We start from the raw sequence: 21,320 nt of genomic DNA, 5'->3' as shown, positions 1-21,320 counted from the left end.
TGGATGTGGTAATGTTCTACTTAGACAGGGAACTAAATTACCATGGAATATAACACTTTGATTGTGCTACAGAGGTTATGCCTCCTTTGAACACAGTTTAAATTAAGTGGCAGAACAGTGTAGGTAGGGGTGCCTAAAATATATCTGCCAACTCTAGGCATGTCAGTTCAACCTCCATTACTCTGACAACCTTGTGCATTCTATATATAAGCACAGTGTGGGATAGCAAGTCCTGCAGCAGGGGAAAGTTTTTCACTGGAAACAATTCTGTGAAAGCTTTAAGGAAGACAAGCTGGGAACAGCCCTAGATAGAAGCGAGGCTGAATAAAAGGCAAGTTAAAAGCCAGAAAAGATACCCAAACTTAGAAGAATGCTTCATCTCTCAAATAATGTCATGTAAAGACTATAAATTTCAGATAATAGAATGAATTCTAAGCCTATGAATAAGCATCACCCCAAATTTGGGAACATAGAAGTAGTTTTGGAGTGCTATCTTGAATTGCATCCAGCCCACTTACAAACAGGTGAAATTAATCTTTTTTATAACAATACATGAGGACAATAATGTAAATAATAATTGAAGTATAATAACACTATTAAGTTGATACTATGTTCAGATGTTGAATATTAAGAAAGCAGGAGTGGGGCATTACATCCAGCAGCCTTTCTGAGTCAGTGGACTCATTTAACCCAGTGTCCTCTCTTGGGCAGTAACTGATCAAGGTACTCCTAGAAGCAGTTTGAAGCAAGTCATACTAAGTTCTGTTGCCAGCATAACCTTCCAACAGTCAGTAGCATCAGAACTTCCTACTTGGAATCATAATCTGGATGGTCACATTTATCTGCCATCAGTATATCTGTTCCTTATGAATTTATCTAATTGTGTTGTGATGTTTTGCATTTTGAACATCAGATGGCCATCGGTTTCACGTTGCTGTCTGAAAAAAACTGTTTGCTTTTAAAACTTTAATTTTGTTTTTCAACTTGGCCTCTTAATTATTGTATTGTGAATAATGGTTCTTGACTGATCTACTTCACATCATTTATCATTTCCTTTTTCCTTATTTTGAGTACAGTTACCTCTGTAGTAATTGGGGACTATCTAGTCTCTTCATTACAGAACTTAACTCTGTACCCCCTGCTCACACTTGTCAGCATTCTATGTTTTTATTACTTGTACCGTATAATTTTCTCAGACAGCATAGCCAGAACTGCATAGAGTAATTACAGTTGGGCACATACCAAAGATCTACAAGCAATTTAATACATCTTTGTTTATACCCAGACTCTTTTCCCAATAACTCCCAACAATCTGTTCACCACCCTGACTGCTATTGATACCAGCTAAATCAAATACAGACTTATATATGTTTGTTTGGTTTTTTTTATTAGCCTTAATTCATATTTATTGATAGTGAATTGTAATTGCTATGTTAGCTACTGCTGGCTAAATCCATTTGATCTTTTTGGAATCTTCTTCAGTTTTTCATACATAGTTTCAACTTTGACCGCCATGAATAATTGTGTATCATCTGCATACTTTGGCATCTTTCTGCTAGTTATTTTCTCATGGTATGTGAATGTAATGGAATAAAGCATATGGAATGAAATGAATGAGACAGATAACCACAACAAGGAGAAGGTGATGGCTATTAGACATGAACACTTCTTTCTGAAGCAGTCATATTAAATTACCACTTGCAAAGCCCATTAGCATACCATATTTTCTTGTCTGTGTTTAAGAGGAGTGTAGTTCTGAGGAGTTACTTACTGTGGGAATAGGGACTTTACAGAATTAGATTCTAAGCTTTATTTTCAGCTTGAAAATGTGGTATACAAGAAACTGCTACCTAGAAAAACAGAGGATCAAGCCTCTAATGGATGATCTTAAAATAGTAGTATATACTGCAGCTCATTCAAGATTGATGTTTATGTTATGCCATTCCCAGGGATTATTTGGGTTTATGATCATCCTTTTGTTACCCCGTAAAGGTATTTCTGTGCTGTGTTAACATATATGAAAAGAGAAACTGAAACAGATAAATTTGTGTTTCCAGGTATAATAGATCATATTTCTTCTATTTATCATTCTCTTTGAAGGAAGTCTGCATTGTTCCAATAATGACCTTTCTTAATGTGTTCCTTATAGATCCATCCTTATAGATGGTATTATTTACCTTTGCAAATGGGGCTTCTACATTCTGCTGATAATTTAGGAACACAATAACTTTCCAGGAATTGCATTTCTCCCCAGAATGCGTGCTTACATTCTTTTAGGCTGTGTGGAAAGAAGAGATGACTTCACTTCTTCAGATAGTCCTGTTCTTTATATATAAAGAGTATAGGAATACTAATACTGGCTCAGACCCAAGTTCCTTCTCTTCTGGCAATACCCTATGTAAAATACTTTTAAGAAGCATTATAATAACCTAACAGATGGCTTGTGTAGGATAATCTGACACTTTACACTTATATTAAAGGTTGTTTTAAACCCAGAAGTGTAATTTATTTCCATGGTTTTATAGCTATTATTTATCTTAAATATTATTCTCTGTATAGGTGTCTCTGAATCTTGTATTCCTGATGTCGGCTGCAGTCAGTTCTTCAGTCAGACAATATGTCTTTATGAAAAAGTGTTCTATTTCTTTTATTTTATTCTTATGCTACCAAGTGAGAAACTTTATGTCATCATTATTTCAAACACGATTACTGACAGCTGTTATTCCTCTTCTCTCAGCAGTAAACAATCTCACACCTTTTCAGTTCTGACATGTCTTCCAGATTCATGATCATTCTTATCATTTTTTCTCAAAGCTCATGATCTATCCCTAAATAACTGGCTTCAGAAAGTTTCCAGATACATTTTAACTACTATTGGCAAATACAAAATTGCTTTTCTTTCCTCCATGTTCACATCTTCCTATCCCTGGAACACCTGTAAGCAATGTTAAATGAAACGGAAAGCATGTGAAAAAGAATAGCTCTTGGGAATTTGGAGGCCTAAGTTTTATTACTTCCTGTTGATCAAATAATGGATTTTTATATATCCTTAACTGTAGAATGGGCATAATGGTAGTTCCTTGCTCACAGAATAGCAAATATAGGCACAAGAACTCAAATGATCTAAATACCTCAGGAAGTCTTCTCAAATATCTAATGTTACAAAAGTGTAGATTATCTGTATTCAGACAGCCCAGTGGCTTGAATCTAATTGGTTCCTGAGAAAATACAAAATACAATAGATTTGATACATAAAATTTCCAAGTATGTGACTATGTTCCCTTCATTACAGGCAGATATGAAAAAAAATATTTGAAATTAAAATAGGCGAAATAATAATTCTACCTGACAATAGCTGAAGCATTAAGATTACGGCAGGAAGATTAGCTAGACAGTAAAATACTGGCCTCTTTCTTACCTCATAGGAGCTTCTTCAAAATGAAATAATAGATAATGAAGTTATAAACAGGAGCTTTTGTTGTGAAGAGCTTTTGTTTAAAAAGCCCCTAAAACCTTCCTTCACTGTTCATGTAATCCCTAAAGGATGTTGTTTATTCTTCCCACAGATTTTAAGGGTGCTCCGCACTTTCTCTTAAGTGCATCTCCAGGCCTCACAGCACTGCTGTACTGGAATTGTCACTGAGTATTTGTTACTTGGCCATTTTTTGACCAGCTCACAGTCTATGATCTTGTTATACTTTGGGAAACACAGGTTTCAGTAAAAATTCATGAAGATGAGTAGATTACAACTTAGACAAAATAAAAATAGTGTTTTTTTCTTGCAGATGTGCAGTACACCTGGAAAGACAGAATTCTGTTCCTCTGCTGCAATCATAACTATATGTCTCCCATATTGGTTTAATATTAATCAGTCAGTATTGATTTAATACAGCAACTCTTTATCATATAGAAAAAAAGTGGCATTTGTAGTTTGTTTGGAGTGTTCAGGTTTTTTTTCATGGACAGCCAGATTAGATTTTATAATTTTCCCTTTATTATGGGATTTTAATTGTCATCCTTTGACATGGTCACTTCGCTTAACCTAGTCTGGTTCTTTTTGACTAGAAATGTCATTGCAACTCTTCTGAGTACTTACTGTCTTAAACTCTAAACCAGATTCATTCTCATACCTCTGCATGTGTTTTCATATCATCTTCAGATGTGTTCAAAATCTCAGCAACAGTTTTCAGACTTGCTTTATCCAAACCTGAAAAGCTATTTCTCTTGGTTTATAAGAAGCAGTGTCTGTTAATATTAAGCATATATACCTGATGTTATTTTTTTTCAGAAACATCAGCGTTTTCACAGTGCCTTTATCTCAGTGCCTTTATCTCTCCCATGTTTTCTCCTTGGCTCTTCCCTTTACAGTAGATAAGTCTAAGTTAAACTTGGTCAAAGTTGGCCAATCTGTAGCAAGAAAATGCACTTTTGACTAGATCTCAGTAGTAGGGTAACTTTGTAGATAGAAGAAATGTAAATTTGGATATGTCTTTGTGATGCCCATGAATTCTCCTTAGCTTTGGATGTGGCAGATTAGATTTACCATTTTGTCTTTTATTTCCTTATTAAGCCTTCACAAAAGTCCCTGCACTGAACAGCATTTTATTTAATTTTGATCTTTGTTTTCAAATTAATAGACATGGTTATCAAAAAGAATGAGTTCTATAAGGTAGCTGTTACTTCAACAAGGCCAAGCTTCTACCAGCTATAGGTAAGTGTAAAAGACTGATGTTTGAAAAGTAAAAGCAGCTGAAAACCAGGGCCTTTATGTTAGAATTACTTACCCAGGCTTAGCTATGGCTCGTATTGTGTGACTCAGATATAATTCTATTTCCAATAAGACACTGCAGGGAGTATATTTTCAAGCAATTATTATACTTGGGTGATTAAAGTAATTCTAGATATGACCTTGTCCCATATAATACCGCCAGAGGCATGTTATAATCTTACGGAAGTCTATTGCTTGTATCGTCTCATTGTTTAATTATAAAATATACACAGTAAATATTCTGCAGATAGGAAATGAAACTCATGGAACCGATACTAAAAAACCCTCAAGAATTAGATTATAAAATAAGGTGTAAAGTATGACTCCTTATTTTGCCACAACTTCATCTTCAATTTTATAACAAAATAAGCAAATCATAGTTGCAATCATAGAGGTACTTATTTTGGAACACACAAATGGAAAGATCATTATATCATGGAAAAATATGCCTTTTTCTCTTTTTGTTACTTTTTTCCTGTGTTACTGGAAGCTTTTCATACTAATGTAAAGCAGTTCAATCAGTAATCGGTGGTCTTCTTCAAAGATGTTTTTTCTCTGTATAGCAAAACTTAAATCTGATTTGGAACAGGTCCATTAAATTCAACTCTGTTTCCTTCTAGGCTTTTTCTGACATGCACAGAACTGAGATTCAAAGTAATTCTCTTAAAGGGGGAAAAAAAAGAGGTTTATGTAGCCATAGATAGGATAGTTTTGTTGCTGGCTTTTTTCATTCTAAGGATATTATCCAAATTCAATGGTAGGGAAAAAAGAATAAAAACTGAATCCTGAAGGAAACACATGAACTTATAATCACTTCTGTCTTTGTAGAAAACATGTATGCAAGAAATTTCAATTATGACATAATAAAATCAATAGTTATAGAAGTGTTTTTTGGGCCTGATCAAAAGCTGACTGGAATAAACAGGGCTACTATGGGTTAGTGCAATTCAAACACAAAATATTGCGAGTTTATTTAGCAGTAAAAAAATATAAATTGCCACTATTATTTTTAATGTAGCATTCTACAAGATTTTGAATCTATAGTTATATTTCATTAAGAATTGTTGAATAAGGCAAGTATTTGCCTACATAGAACTTGGACATTAATAATTGAAGTACAGGGCATTTTCTAGGGATTAATAACCAGCTGGGAGAGCTGATGGCCTGAGGCAAAGCCAAGGGCCATTACCCTGTGGCTGGTTATTAAATCCCCAGGAAATTACCAATGCCAAGGTCACGACTGCTATTACGATACTTTTTTCTTTTTTTTTTTTCACCAAAAAAAAACCCAAAACCTTGCTTCATTTTATTTCTTCCTTTTCAATAACTTATCTTAAAATACCATATGTAAGGTGAATTATATGTCATTGCTGTTTGGACATTCCTATGGATCTAACACAAAATCTTTCAATATCAACAGAAAGTCTTCTGTTTTTTCTGCTAGCCTGTGGATCTGGATTTCAGTACCTAGTACATTTTCAAGGTTAATTCATACTAAAGAAACAAAAAAACCCAGCCCCTTTCATTCTAAGTTAGGAAGAAAAATGGCAAAACCCCATATTGGTTAGAAGAGTGGTAGATAAGAAGTGTTAAATTGTATCATTTCTACTGTAAAATGATAGGCAATATGTTATAGTCAAATGCGTACTCAGGCCATTACTGTACCTTGTGTGCAAAATGATACATGTAATGGTGATTGGATGGGATCTATAGTACAGCACACAGCACTAAAGTATATGATCATCAGAAAGGGAATGCATTCAGTACCCTATATGCAAATGCTAGCATGCTATTAATAAAATCAGCTACTTGGTAAAACAAGTCTTGCATCAGACAATGAAGGGGGAAACAGTCATATTTTATTGTCAGTAGAAGTCGTGAAAGCATGCATATTAGATTAGAACTAACCTAATTGGAGATATGGGTGGTTTGCAGTACAGCGGGGGGAACAGGCGTTAATTTGTGTCATGCTACACCATGTCACTGCCACTTGAAATTCCATTGGGCAATATTAATTCAAACAGAGGTCTAGGCCACTAATAAATGAGGTAAATTGAGTCAATTACTAATTTCATGCTTTTCTGATTTTTGGTTTGGATAGATAATATCCACAATTTAATGCACTGTCCTCTAGAGATCTTTGTTGCTTATGAAGAACATGTGTTCATAGAATTACTTATACTATTCATTCTGATAAACATTGCTACTATACCCAGAGCAACAGGACAACGGATAGGAAAGAAGCCAGGTTTTGTCTGCCTTTTCCTCTTGATTGAAATCTTTCATTATTTGTTGTATGACTTTCTTGCCTTTAGGCAGATCTTCACATTCCTTGTCATTTCTCCTTATCATTCAGTGGCACAACAAAGTCTTCATTCATATGACTACACTGTCACTTCCCTCTCAATATCTTATCACTGCTTTAAGCAGTTGGGAAGAATATTTTGGACCAGTGAAGGTAAAAACTTTTATACCCCTCTCTTGCAGGAGGGACTCCCAAAGCCAGTCCTGAATACCGTCGTCAAATGTACCTTGATTGCTCCCTTTTCTTTTGAGACAGCTTTTCGTAAAGCACTGGCTCTGCCACTAGGCCCTTGCTTCACTCCAACCTGTGACTGATAAGGCAGGAACCATACTGTCAACTCCAGTAGCTCACCTACTATGCAGCCCAGCAAGCACTCTCTGATCCACTAGCTCACTTTCAAATATTGGATGCACTCCCAGAAAACCCACTTCTAATTGAGTCTCTCCTACTATATCAGTGTAATACAAAACTCAACACCTCTGTTCAGGCAAAACAAAGCAAAACAAGCACGATGGAGGGCTTTTGATCTCTCTGGCAGAATTCTTTGTCTGCTTTGCTGTATCTTCTTACTGAAATGGTGTGTTATTTATTCTTGGTAGCTGAACTCACCACCTTTTAGTTCAAGATGTATGTCACCTACTGTAATTTCTTTCCCTTTCTCATAAATGCATGTCACTCACTTTTAAAAGTTAAAATAAATTACAAGGACATAAAGAAGCAGTCTCCCCACCCAAATAAATAAATAAATAAATAACACCCCTCATATAAACTACTTAAAATGGAATGGTATTGAGGAGAAATAACAGTATAGAAAATACATGTATCAATCTTCCTTCTTGCTTCTATGGTTCTATGGAGCAAGCTCAGTATTTCTCCTTCCCTTTTACTTTTCTATCTTAAAATTTAAATTTAGATCTAAATTTACTGAAGTGACTTCAAAAAGATTATTTTATAGGTTTATCTTTGCCTATTGTTGTATATTCCTCAGTAGGATACGTTCTAATCTGGTTTTATCATGTAGAGTTACAATCATAGAATCAACTAAGTTGGAAAAGACCTGTAAGGTCTTTTGAAGTTTTGATGTCCTAAGCAGACATGCGATAATGAGGGTAAATTAGATTGAAGAAACCTTCTACACATACACAAATATTGTGGTAATCAGGCTGATGGAAAAGTTAATACAGAAAACTGTAGAGGCAGCTAAATGACAGTTAAATGATCTGAAGCCGCATCCCATCTTTCATGGTTCAGTACAGGTCATTGGGTGAATTTTATTTTCCACACTACTCTTTGTCTGGATTTGTAAAATGATTATTCATGACTACATCCTGAGGAGAGGTTTAAGTTTCTAAATCTTATGGACATAATACAGTTATCAAGGCTAGGTATCTATTCCTTTCAACCAGAACTTGTGTCTTGAGTGTGGCTATTTCATGACTGCAGACTTATTCTGATAGAGCTTTTAATCTCTATTTTTCAGTAAAAAAGTAATAAAGAATTGCTTCCTAGAATACTGGCTTTATTCTGAATATAATGGGGAAATGCGTAAGTTAGTCAATCCCTATCAATATTTAGTGTTGTGTCTCACATTCAGCAGTGAGTCTTTTCAGTAGTAGTCTTTACTCTCAAACTGCTTCCACAGACTTCAAACCCACCATTTTAAACCAATGTATTAATTTCTTTAGTACTATCATTTGCTTTATGATTTACTAAGGCACACTGTATAAAAACATATTTTTACAGAATGTCACAGGACTCTCTTTACACTGTTTTTTTTCCAACACATTTTTCAATGCAGAAATTGAAAGTAAGGGATGAAAAAAATTGCTTGACTTTTAGGTGAAATACTAGTCCTCAAATACAGATAAAAATTAACTTGGCAACTTAATATGAACACTAACCTATTAGCATGTATAACATGAATATCTCAACAGCTACTCATTCTCTAAGTTTATAAACCAACAGTGAATGTATCATTCTGCAGAACACTGTAAGCCTTTAAGTGCAGGGGAGGGACACTGGAACTGAATTACGAAACAGACTGGTTCTCTGCTAGATTTGTACTTTGCATGTTTGTGAAGATATTAACCCCAGGATGGGACTTGTGTGCCCCCTAATTACACACTCAGGTTGTTTTGAAAAGCTTTTAATCGGACTTTCACATAACAGTGAACATGAAAAACATACAGATAAAAAGGGGCCATGCCTCTGAATTTACATGGGCAAATAGTACTTTCAAGCCTTCAGCAGTAATTTTTCTGTTGACATTGCAGATGTGAGGTTTATGCCATCTGGGTCAATAACCTCCTTGTTTCAAGAAAAATGGCTTCTTTCTCTGGAATGTTTAACAGACAGTGGAGGAGATTAAACAGAAGCTCTTACATGATCTTTTCATTTTTATGTTAAGAAGAGATGGACAGGATGCATATAGAATGATATTTGTGGATTTTTTTTTCCATTGCAATAGAAATCTGAATAGAAATTACTTTTCCATTACCATTATTCACCATTTTGTTCATGTTTAGCAGGATAAAGTGTTGGCTTAAGCCTTTTCAATTAATTAAAAGTATTAAGGAGAAGATAAATACAATGGGTGCAAGTCCATTTTACTGCTGATGTTATTATCTTACTAGCTTAGTAGGAAATACTCTCCTGCCATGGGAGGAATACTCCTGCCTGCCTGCAGGATTCCTCAGAAGAAATTCTGGTTCCACTTAAATGAAAAGAAACACTTGCTTGGTGTCAGTGGGAACAGGACTGCATCCTGGTGTTTGACACCATGGATGCTAATATTAATCCTCAGGGGAAATGTATTTGCCAGTTTCCTCAAAGCAGACCCTTGTAGTATTTATTATACACTGACTGCTCTCTAAGACAGCACTAAATCTTTCTGCTGATTCTGAGTGCAGATAAAATCTAGGTGAGGAATCATGAAGGCTGCCATCTTTCTGTCTTCTGTACCTTACAAGACTAATTTTCTTAGTATTTTGGCCAGTTTTGATAGATACTGAGTATTTTTATTGATACATATATTTTATAAAAAGATTCACTGTAAGATATCGCAGTTACTGGAAACCTGAGGACACGAATTTATCACCTATTTGAGAAAAAAAACGTAATAGGCATGACCACCAAATAGATGTCATTTTTATTTGAGAAGCTTTAGACTTATAACCAACAACTTGCTGGTTTGAAGGGCAAATGTAGCTTTAATATCACATCTTAAGAGGCAGGAATTTAGAAACGTGACTTTTGTTAAATTGTGTGGTGCATGGTTATTTGCTGCAGACTAAAATAAGACTTTTCTCTCTAGAGTGAGAGATATTGAAATTCTAGCAGTGGTACTTCAAAAGCCGTTGCCATGAGGCTCCTAGTGGAATATTCACAAAGGAGTAAAAGTGCAACATTTAGTGGACAGTGACTTGAAAAGCTACCTGTTAAACTGCAAGCCACTGTGTAAACAAAAGGTAAAAGACTTTGTTAAATATAACATAAATATGTGTAATACATTCTGTCCATCTACAATTTTTCTTGTCTTGGAAAGTAGATGTCTCTGCTCTGGAGGAACACTGGTCTGCCCAGCAAATGTATTAAGTAGTAAACTTTTAAAATATCAGAGAAATCACAGAATGGTTGGGGTCCAAAGATCATCTAGTCCAATCCCTCTGCCATGGACAGGGGACATGTTTCACTAAGTAAGGTTGCTCATATTGGCTTGTACTTGCTATGGAGGTGCTGCGTGTAAGACATAAAGTATGGGTACAGATGCCTTTCTCTGACCAGAATAAGAATGAAAAAGCTGTATAAAATAGTAGATAAATAAAATGTTATTAGCAGTATTGGTTACTCCTCTTGGTTTAGTCAGTACTTGGGACATACATAAGTAGTCTTCAAACTTTACCAAAGCCCTTAGGAAGAGAGAACTTTCATCCCTTCTACTGACTAAAAGACAAACCAGGTGTCCAGTAGACCTAGTGATATGAGTCATATCTTTAACTCAGGGAGATTTGCGGACAGCCTGGATAGGCAGATGGCCCTGGCATATGATTGTGAAAGTGATGTAAATCATTTCTCATCGAAACGTGGCATCCCAGGCTGTTGCCATTTAATTGTTCAGTTTATAAAAAGTAAATGACAGTAGAAAAATTTGAACTACTGGCATGATTAATCTGTGAGGTGCTGCTTGTTTGTCAGCTGCAGATTGTTTCAACAGTTAACTTCTGTCCCAGAAGGTCACATACTGTTTCACCACCTCATTTCACATGTTTCTGTCAGTTCTGGTATCTTCACAGGTTTTTCGGTTTGCATTATTCTCTTTTATCTTTCTGACCCAAAGCCAATAAAATATTTAAACTTCCTACTCATACTGAAATAATGTTTATTTTACTTAATCTGGGCCTCTTTGCTTTCCTAGAATGCAAGCCAAAATAATTTTGTAACACTCTCTACACAATACATAGAGGCAGGTTTGAAAATCTCTATTTGTCTACAGGCTGGGAGTCACACTATAAAGTAGGAGAAAAAGAAAAAACACATTAGTAATATCTTGGTACCATAGCAAGAGTGAGGTAAATAGGTCTGTTCACACTGGTGAGTAGTCTGTACTATGAACTAGAAAAATTACCTTTTCCAGAAAACATATGGTTGTATACTTATCTCCCATACTCTGGTTGCAATTTTTCTCTTAGAGTATAGGATTCTTTTTGATTGGGAAGTAGGTAGTATCTTCTTGTATGTTTATACCATGCACATTCTACATATTATGTCTACGCTATATGTCTTTGTATTAAGTGACACAAAAGAATGCATTTGCTTAATTGTAAGTCACAACTGGATCATAAAGAATATTCTGGCTAACATGCCTTTAGTGTGCAGCAGACATAAAAGTATATGATGCAATTAATTAGGAACGTATTGGAAGTATCTTTGTGACCAGCGGATTTAAAAGGCAATGAAAAGATTAGCTCCTTGGTCAAGCATCTTAACTTAATGACAAATGTTGCAACGGGGCAGTATTAAATACTCTAACAAGCACTACCAACATTCAGGCTGGTAGTGCTAGAAAAATGCTTTAGATGCCTTTAAAAGATACAGTTTGTTGGGCTTCAGGAAAGTGAGGCCTGAGAGAAACAAAGCATGAGGAAATAAGAGTAAAAATGATGTTTTAGCTTTTCTATTTGACTTGTGCTGCAATAGGAAAAGTCATCACTACTGATAGAACAGTTCTGATAACATAGTTCAGCCTTTAATTGGTTGAATTTTAGAAATGGAATTAAAGTCCATATTATTCTGCTTATAGCAATTATAAGAAAACATTAAGAAACAGAACTGGTTAAACAGTAAAGAGCACTGAGAAGTACCAAGAAACTAAGTATGAGAGAAATGGGAGCTTAACCATTCATTTCTGACATGGTTAGCCTTGGGACTGTTAAAAAGGGGACCATTTCAACAAGATTTGCATATCAGAAATTATTAGATAGCATTATTATACATGAGAGACTTGAGATACCATATAGGAACACCTGGAAGTAACAGAAATGATAAAAAAATTCAGTAATGCTAAGGGCAGTAGTTTCTGTCTGGAACATGGCACTTGTTATCCAGAAATACCTAAGGATCAAAAGAAAAGGAGTCCAGTAACTGATCTTAGGATATAGCAGACCACTATCTATTATTAATAAAACAAAGGTGAACCAAGACCATGACTGGAAAATATTTTAAGCAGAAATACAAAATCATTAGTACTATCATCAGACCTTAGCAGAATAGTCTGTACAATGCCTGCTGCTCATGTTCAGGAAGGTTGAACTGGCACATGCACAGCCATATAGAGATTTTTCAGTCTACCAAAGCAAAGACTGAAAGGAATTATGATCCCTATCTATAAGTATCTTGAGGGCTAAAAGTCAAAAGAGCTGTTTAAGCTCTTTAAACATTGGCAGAACACACGAACAAAAATATAGCTGGGAATAAATGTGAAACATCTCTAAACATTAGAGCCCTGAAATTCTGGGGGCTGTCTCGCAGTCTGACTGCATCTAAAATGGACTTTGAAAAGTTTATGAAAGGGATTATGTGATGTGATTGTGATATTAAATCAGTAATGCTGAAGAGACCTATATTCCTATAACTTCCTACCTTGACTAAAAGGAGAAATGTACCTTGTGATTCTCATTCAGTTGCATGTTTCTTCTTAAGGCACAAGACACTAATGTGAAGAAAAATAAGGAAAGAAATAGAGTTAAAATTTGGAATAGAACTTCTTCCTCTGTAAGAAATCCAGATTGGAATGTTGGACAATGCCAGTAGTAACAGAGTTCTGGCTGCAAAACAGTCAATTTATTGACTCATTAACAGTTCATAAAATTTAGCACATTCCTCTGTTTCTTGTCACTGGTAAACATATGCTCTGAATTTAGAGTGGGATCTGCAGTACCATTCCATAAATATTAAAAATAGTTTTGTGATCATTACAATGAATGTGTTTCAAACCACATTGGAATTCTGATCTTAAATAAAAGAATTGCAAATTGTGTCAGACAGGTTCACATGATTCATGACCTCCTGAACTCACTGAAACAATCCAGCATGCAACCCACTGAAAGCCTTCAAGAACACTTCTTTTCCCCAGAATATAAAAGCAATTTCTGATCATAAGCGTAATTTTAGAGGTGTGGATTAAACATACTGTTGCTCACTATAGTGTATCACAAGTGGAACCAGTGAAAGGGCATTCCCGCAATAGTGATAAACCTATGTGACGATTACAGATTTTTTCAGTACAAAATGGAGTAGAGACATAAATACTGTTTTATCTAGTATGAAATACGGTCTGGTATATCTGTTTCTGCCAGATTCTCATAATATTACTTATGTTGAAAAATGGTATTTACTTTGAGTTAGGGAATTGGAATTTGACACACAAGTTTTAAAAGTCTGTCACAAGTACATATGGACAAAAGAATTGATTAATGAACTAAATTTGTCACTGTGATATTTCTATTCTTTACATATATATATATATATGTAATCTAGTGAAAGATGTGGTAATGGCTCAACAATTAACACAAGCAGGTATATTCCATAACATGAGCTTTTACTTTCTGTTTTCAGCAGAAATGTGGTATGGGAATTGTTCACCACAGAAAAAGAGAATCTCCTTTCCCCCTACGTCCTGTAAACTTGTCTTGTTCAACTGTATGATTCCCATGTACCCTTTGGCAATATCCTTTGGCTGGTAGGGTCTTCAACAGTTTTTGTAATGGCATCAAATGTAGCTAACAATAGATTCTTACATATAAAAATATCTGTAATTTCCTCAGTTGGAAGTATTTCTATTGGCTATCCAGTTTAAATTTAGTTTGAGTTGATGGAGTTAAAAAGGCAGAAGAAGACATACCCTTTATATGTAAACATGATACTTAGAGTGGTTTAAGTGGCAACTAAGTACCACACAGCTGCTTCCTCACACCACCACCCCTAGTGGGATGGGGAGGAGAATCAGAAAAGAAGTTAATACCCATAGGCCAAGATAAGAACAGTTTAATAATGGAAGTAAAAGAAAATATTACAATAATAACAATAGTAACAATGTAGTTGTAATGAAAAAGGAGAAAACAAAAAAAGAGAGAGAAATAAACCCCAAGACAGACGTGTGATGCACAATACAGTTGCTCACCACTTGCCCCAGCCTGACCCCAGCATCAGTTGGTCCCTTCCAGGTAATTCCCCCCCAGTTTCTATACCGGACATGATGTGCTGTGTTATGGAATACCCCTTTGGCTAGTTTGGGTCAAGGTGTTCTGTCTCTGCTCCCTTCCAGCTTCTTGTGCTCCTCCTTACTGGCAGAGCGTGAGAGACTGAACTACAAATTCTTTTTTTCAACGTGGAGTAAAGTAGGAGTTGCCTGTGTAAATATGTATCTTCCATCTTCCTGTTCAGCATTTTCATTCAGCTAACTATTCTACAGGCTATGAATAATGGAAAGCACATGCAAGAAATGAATGAGGCAAGGTCACCATTACTGAGATTTGTTCCATAGCACACTTGCTGCTTTCACTCAGAGTTTTCATGGGATACAGCGCACTAAACATGAGATTGCGCATATTTGCAATCAAGTTAAATACATACTAGGCAGACAGTATATCTAATTAATACTTCCTGTGTGAAATGAAATAACACGGTCCAAATTCCCTTTTGACTAATGGGAAACTTCCATAAACTCAAAGAACTGAAGCACAGATAACACTGCCTATCCTGACCTTCTGTAACGAGCCAGATATTGTGCATCTTTGAATAATCCCTACAGCCAATTTCTATGGTCCTTTTCTGTTCTGATGAGATGTCCCACAGAAGAACATTCAATGCGAGTTCTAAATAATGGGGAAAAACCTACATTATTGGGTAACAGCTGACCGGTACTGACTTTTTAACAAATGCAGTATAAGCATACAACAGCTTTTCTTCAGCTCCTGTGTACAAAAATTTATAAATGAATATTAATCTTTATATATTTGTTAAAATCTTGATATTGAAGTTTTCTAAATTATTCCCTGAAAACCTGTTAACTTCAAAATATCTGGCAAGTCTCCACTGAATCCTTTCTAGTTAGGAATGCAGAACCAGAACTTGATGCAGTACTCTGCTGTCTGACACCAGATGAAGCAGTATTCTTATCCTTGATTTTGTACCTTTACAAGCATCTGTGATCTTCATGAGTGATCATGCAACTAATCTGTGACTCGTAGACTGCATATATATATAAAAAAAGATCTTCTGTAATTTCCTGCCTCTGCAGTGCTTTAATTTGCCAGTTTGGCTGGTTGTTTAAGCCTAAGAACTGATCACATAGACCACTAAGGCATTATATATGTGAGGTATTAGGTTACTAGGTGGAATATAATTAAGTATTTTATAACTAGATAATTAAATGAGAATGGTCTAACACATAATTGGACATGTAAAAACAGTTTTAAGTATTTATTTTAGAGTGTGTAGATCTGTTTGATTACAGTACAGTAGTACTGAGAATATGGCTTTGACTAAGACCTGAAATGGTGAAAGCTATTAGCATATCTGACAGCATCTTGGTGCTGAAATAAATCCTATTAAAATCCAATAATTGGCATTGATCCCAGCAAGTTCAATAAAAGGGAGGGTGTTCAAAGACACACATGCACAGTGTGTCTTGGCAATGCTATTGGTTCTGCTCAACAACAGGCAATCTTACACACTAGGTATGTAATCGTGCATTGGAAATTAAATCAAGTGTATTTACCATATCCTTCAAATATAATGCCACATATTAGCAATAGCTCCTCTTCTGAAAGTGCTTCACACAGGACAGATTGTAATAATAAACAATTGCACGAATCCTTGCCTTTGTATCATATAACAAATAACAACCCAGTATATGGTGATACTGTTATGTTCATTCAGTCATGCTGCCTGAAAAGCTACTGAGCATGTAGCTGACATCTCATCCGTTTTCCTCCCACTTTGCTTTCACATCTCAGCTTGCAGCATCCACCCTTACATAGGCATTGTCTGGTGTTAATCATATGTAGTGTTAAAAAACTACAGCTTTTACTTCAAAAAGCTGTATTGACTTTTGAGCTAAAACAAAAACCCATTTAGAAACCAGAAATCAACTTGATTAAAGCATTCTTATGTGTTTTCTTTGACTTTTCTTTTGTAATACTGTGAAAAAATGGAAATATATCCTTCTTGTGAGATTATTTTAATACCATCCATCGTACAACCAAGATGGTATGAACACTCTATATCTAGTACTTGTTTCTAAATAAATAAGTAAATATTTTGTGATGTAAACAGTTGGTTTTAACTTGTCATACTACATTTACCAGCTTTATATCATCCACTAGTGTCATTCACAGCAGCAACACTAAAGAGTCAGCCTTTACTGCAATGCATCTAGAAACACATTGTCGAAAAAATAATAGAAAAAAGTTGGTAAGATCACATTTTTAAATTAGAGTGTAACTGTAGTTTCTATTCTCTGTAATTTGTATTTTCTCAGCAGACATCTAGCACTAACTTATTTAAAGTTCTGTTTTTCACTTCTAGATCAGTAGTCATATGTCAGGCCTGATCTGGGAATTCATTGCAGAAGCATGACTAACCCACAGGTATTCTCTAGGGGAGGCAGGAGATTGTTCTGCAGCCAGGAATTGCCAGTGTTCAGAAGCACACTCTCTATTCCCATTACAGAATCAGAGGTTCTATGGCACTTCTGAGAATATGCCTATAAAGTAATCCAAACAAATGGAATAACACAGGCACTACTATTTGTTGTTTGTATCCGACATCATTTTTCAAATGGTCAACAAATCCCTTATCTCATTTAATAGGGCACATGCATAGCCAACAAAGAATTACCTGTTACTTATACCATAGCAGTGTTATTTTTAGTTCACAGGCAGTAAAGGATTGATACACTTGTTCAAGCAATATAAACTCAGCCTTTATACAGGAATATGATCTCAGTTTTCCTTAGTTTCTTTTTCTTTGGTGTGTGTGATTTGTGCAGTGAAAAGGACTGCCTGTTCATTCAGCTTGCAAGACCTGTAAGGAAATTTGTTCTATCAGTCTAGAGCTGGAGAAATGCCTTGTGAGTGAGGATCAGGTTGTTCAGAAGAAAGTGGGATATGAAAGGGGAGAAAACTTACCTGGACATACTTTATAAGCAAGTACACCTTTTGATTGGTGTTTTGCATCTTAAAGTTTGTGCCCTTAAGATAAAAAAACACTAGCATTTGAAAATAATACTATTTAATTGGGGGTATATTAAAATTAGTCTGTCAAGTAAATACTACCTTTAGAGATATTAGTCCTTTAGGGAAGTTTAACGTAAAACTATTTTCAGACAGGTCAAGTAAGAAACTCAATAAGAGCCTAGAAAAAGTGTAGCATAATGGAATCTGAAAAGGAGAGGAGATAGGAAGGCAAGGGAAGAGGTCTTCATTAGCTGTTGAGTATTTGTGTTAGAAACTCAGCAGAAGAGTTTCAGGTCATTCCAATAAACTACCAGAACACTGGTAAAGCTGCTACCTGTTTCCTCATACCTCAAGCGCCCTGCTTTGGAACTCAGTATTATTCTGCATCTAAAAAACACATTCCTCCTAAATTTTTTTTACCACTACTGAAATCTCTGTTCAATTCCTTCTCCAACAAATCACTGTTATCTGGGCTTGAGGAAACCTACAGGGTGCTAGAAGTTCCCTCCAGCATTGCACATATTTCTAAGGACAGTTTTTACCCATTTACTTAATGCTGATAATGACAGAAAAAGAATAATAACAGAAAGACTAACTGCACTAGCAAGTAGAGCTGAGATTAGAGCAGTGGGAGGTAACAATAGTACACACAAGTACCAAACAGGTATAACACAGTCAGCGATAGGTCAAGTTTCCATATCTGTCATATTTACATCAACTGTACACTAAGTAGATCACAGAGGTAGGTGAAATTAATTCCTTCTTCAAAATGTGCTCTGCTGGAACTCATCTGTTCTTGAAATCTTCTACAGGCAATAAAACCTGTTTGATTTTCTACCATGCATATATGGAGGTTTTTGTGAATGTAGATTTTTAATAAGATTATCATGTGAACATATCTACTTGCCATTTTATCTTTAAAGTGATTTTTTTCCAATCCTATCATTGCCTTTTGCACTGAACCCAGCAGATCCTGGAATCCTCTACAGTTTCTTTAATTTGGTTGCTTTTTATTTTATGCTGGTACTGTGACTTTCTCAAACCTGAAGATTTTGGAAAAGTGCCCGTTATAACTTGTTCTATACTTCCAAACCTGGAGAGTTTTGAAAAGGCATAGGATAGAAGAAAGAGAAATTCACAAAACTCTCAGTGTTTCTGTGTCAGAACATATGTGGACATTATTCACCTTCACTGCACTTACTGAAAAATATGGAAGTCATAGGGATAACAGGTTTTCTGGAGAAAAAAAAAAAAGTTCTTCCCTAAAATGTATTGTTAAAGGCTTATCCAAGTTAAACCAAGAGGGTGTGAACAAAACAGCATGGAAAAAAATTGCTTAAATACTTTATCATGGTCCATAGACACAAACACTGATGCCAGTGAAGGCGGAAAGCGGGGTAAAGATGGAGTGAAGGCACTGCTTCAGAAGGCCTTGCCAATTTAAGCCGATTTGAGGTGTATGTGAGTGACAGCTTTACAGGGCAGTTTTGGCAAGCAACCCTCACCCATCTTCCTTCTCTTTCCCTTTACTCTTACTTTCCTTGGCCCTCTGCAAGCCTGCTAAATTCACTAAAATCACAGAAAATAACAACAAAGAAACAAAAGCTATCTAGCAAACTAAGACACTTCCATGAAAAAGTTTTAGACATATAACATATACACAAGGATGTAAAAAAATAATTTGAATATGTGTTGATGCTGCTCTCAGCAGTTTGTAATGAAGCAAGTAAAGGACAGTTTATGCATGTTTCCTAAAATGTAAGACTTCTTCCCTCAGCATTTTTTGTCTTTTAAATGACTTTATCATGAAGCACAGGATAAATGTTATTAGCATTCACTTTCAACACAAAAGTGGCTTAGTTGTTGTCTACATTAATTTAATTTATCACTCCAAGCAGAGACTGCTCCACACTGACTCCTAGTAGCCATAGAGCAGTTTCTACACACAAGGGAATGTTTTGCCTGAAGAAATTATGTGTGGCTATTAAAAAAACAAAAAAAACCCACAACCCGACAAGTTTTTATATTGATCTTTAGAGCAGCAATCTTCACACAGAAAAGGAGAAGTCCTTCTGGGGTGACAGAGTAGCTACTTACTGTGCTTACTGTGAAGAACGTTCCTTTATAGGCTCCTAACTCCAGTTAGAGAGTGGGGAAGGGTGAGTATCTAAATAGAACTATGCTAAAACAGGAAGTAATTATCCCACAGATATAAAATAATTTTTAAACAGTATCTGGGATAAAGACAGGATTCTACTACATTATATTACAACAACAGTCCTTTGGAACAACACCTGTGAGTTGTTACGTATTTGTTGTACATTACAGCTCATTTTTTAGATCGCGTGGAATGCTTTTTTGCAGGGTTCTCAGAAAATGCAGAGTAAAGAACACACAGCAGAAAAACGTATTAGGTGCACCTCTAATGAAATCTATCAATATTACCACAGCTTTCCTAAACATAGCATTTTCACTGCAGTGAAAGACAGAGACATTAGGAAATATGCAAGTAAAACATGACTTTTGTTTTAAATAGGAATTAGGTATTTTAATTGTACTGCATTTTTAAGATGCTAGATTTATTTTTAAATTAATCATAAGTGTTTAAAAGCAAAATCAATGAGTACACTACAGAAGAGATTTGCCAAGGCATGCATGCATACATACATATATAAAGTGTATATATATATATACACACACACATAGAGTGAGGGATAACACAACAGTAACAGTGTAACTAATTTCTAATGTAGGGACTTTTGCATGTTTGTCTCAAATTTATGAGATGTACACACAGAAGATTACAATGTATTAGAGATTACATCTCTCCATTGTCTCTGAGTGATATATTATCAGTACACTCCATTTTCATTCACAGTCTCCTTGGAACATCCCAAAGGTTACTGTAGGATCATGCAATATTAACGTTTCCCTTCTATCCATGAATCAAATCCAGACTCCCCAGATTTTGTTTTTCAGGTCCATCCCACAGTCAGATAATAACATTTTTATGAATATATGGGTATTTCATGTTTAAGTATTATAGAAAACAAGGCACACCTAAATTAGAGGGAAGTATTCAAAGTTTTGTATCCCAAGTCACACAACTTTCCCATAACTTTTCCTTCTTGCTAAGCAGACTAAGTCACAGACTTGTCTCACATGCTAGACCAGGCTAGACATTTTCAATTACATTATTTTTCTTCAAAAGCATGACTCAGTATAATTTAAACTCAATTACATTAACGGTGAAAAGGATAAAATGATTTGTGTTAAAAACTTACTCACTGCCATGTTGACTATGTTTTAACTCATGTTAGAGTCAATGTTTGGACTTTACCACTGTTTTCAGTGAGATATAACACAAGGCTTAACAAGAATATATCTTCCTTTTATATGGAATGGGAATTAATGCAGTTTTGAGACATAGTTCATGGCAAGTTTTCAAGTAATGTTACATGGCTGTAATGCTATCTGTGGATTGTTTAAAGCTTTTATATTTTTAAGTATT

General features: G+C 35.4%; 1 protein-coding gene across 19 annotated transcripts in view; it reads left to right on the top strand.

The window, feature by feature from the left end:
• ROBO2 (roundabout guidance receptor 2) overlaps positions 1-21,320 on the top strand; it is a 1,073,259-nt gene that overhangs the window by 582,979 nt on the left and 468,960 nt on the right. The window lies entirely within an intron of this gene.

Source organism: Pezoporus flaviventris, unplaced genomic scaffold (assembly GCF_033815535.1).
Source record: "Pezoporus flaviventris isolate CSIRO_AGI_PZ_B2104156 unplaced genomic scaffold, CSIRO_AGI_Pfla_v1 ptg000015l, whole genome shotgun sequence".
NCBI classification, from domain to species: domain Eukaryota; kingdom Metazoa; phylum Chordata; class Aves; order Psittaciformes; family Psittacidae; genus Pezoporus; species Pezoporus flaviventris.
This window is presented reverse-complemented; position numbering and strand designations above follow the sequence as displayed.